The sequence below is a fragment of the Tachyglossus aculeatus genome, chromosome 1 (assembly GCF_015852505.1).
Source record: "Tachyglossus aculeatus isolate mTacAcu1 chromosome 1, mTacAcu1.pri, whole genome shotgun sequence".
Taxonomy (NCBI): Eukaryota; Metazoa; Chordata; class Mammalia; order Monotremata; family Tachyglossidae; genus Tachyglossus; species Tachyglossus aculeatus.
Window position 1 is genome coordinate 87088470 of NC_052066.1, and position 1833 is coordinate 87090302.

Here is a 1833-nt window from a genome sequence, read left to right on the forward strand (position 1 = left end):
GCCTGGCCAAAAAAAAAAAATACTGAGTTCAGTTTGTTTTGGGAAATAAGCAAAATAAGTAATGCAGGCAAACGTTAGCATTGCTGATGTTGTTAGAAATTGGGGAATTATTAGCCCAGTAAATTTGGGGAAGAGGAAGGAAGATGAGTAAGGGGTGTGGAGCTATCTTTAGAGTCTTTATGATAAGTACCTTAACTCACAGGCTCTAAAATCCAAAGCTTGGAAGTCTATTTTCAAAGCTCATCTCAAACTGTCTTCTGTTGCACCCCGTGTTCTTCTCAATGAGTGGACAAGGGAAAGAATATAGGAAGATTTTTGATTGATTGATTGACTGGAAGATTTGTGGGAAGGGTGGATGGGTTTGTGAATGTGTTACCTTCCTGAGCACTTATCAGTCAGTAGCATTAACTGAACACTTATTGTGTGTTAGAGCACCGTACTAAGCACTTGGGAGAATACAATATAACAGACATTCCCTACTCACAACGAGATTACAGTCTAGAGGGGCTGCATATAGGTTTGCTCTTCTAGACTGTGAGCCCGTTGTTGGGTAGGGACTGTCTCTATATATCGCCAACTTGTACTTCCCAAGCGCTTAGGCCAGTGCTCTGCACACAGTAAGCACTCAATAAATATGACTGAATAAATGAATGAATAATTGTCCCCTCCATTAAAGTGTACAATTCTTGCAGGCCAGAAATTTGTTCAAGTGCCTAGTACAGTATGAGGCTCCGAGTGGTTGCTCAATAAATGTTAATAAATGTTATTACTACTGTTACTACTACTACTACTACTGTGGCTACAAATACAATTTTGAAGGTTTTTGTGAGCTCTGAATAATTAACCATTCGGGTGATTCCCTATTATACTCAACTGTGGCATTTTGTGGGATAATTTAAGTGATTAGGTGGCCCAGAATGGCTAAGGTGGTAGTTGAGGAGATGAAAGGTGGGGAGATCAACAGTTGTTCTGGAAGTTCTCCTGGATAAGAAATGATTTCTTTAGACTGTAAGCTTGTTGTGGACAGGGAATGTGTCTATTAAATATGCTGTTATAATTGTACTCTTCCAAGCATGCAGTAGCATGCTCTACACATGGTAAAAGCTCATCAATTTGAGCTTGATTGATTTGATTGATTAATCGACCTCAGAAGGGCTATGAAGATGAGGAGTTTGTTGGTCAGGAAGGTGGGGGGATCGTGTTGTATGTGAGCAATAGGTCAGTTCAGGAGAGAGAGAAAGAGGCACAGAGAGTAGGCTAGGTGGAGAGGGTCAGAGAGTGCACAAGCATAGAGAAGTAGCGTGGCTCAGTGGAAAGAGCATGAGCTTTGGATTCAGAGGCATCCACCAAGCTAGCTCTCTTCCTCCCTTCAAGGCCCTACTGAGAGCTCACCTCCTCCAGGAGGCCTTCCCAGACTGAGCCCCTTCCTTCCTATCCCCCTCGTCCCCCTCTCCATCCCCCCACATCTTACCTCCTTCCCTTCGCCACAGCACCTGTATAGATGTATATATGTTTGTACATATTTGTTACTCTATTTATTTATTTATTTATTTTACTTGTACATATCTATTCTATTTATTTTATTTTGTTAGTATGTTTGGTTTTGTTCTCTGTCTCCCCCTTTTAGACTGTGAGCCCACTGTTGGGTAGGGACTGTTTCTATATGTTGCCAACTTGTACTTCCCAAGCGCTTAGTACAGTGTTCTGCACACAGTAAGCACTCAATAAATATGATTGATGATGATGATGATGATAAGTTCAAATCTTGGCTCTGACAATTGCCAGCTGTATGACTTTGGGCAAATCACTTAACCTCTCTGTTCCTCAGTTACC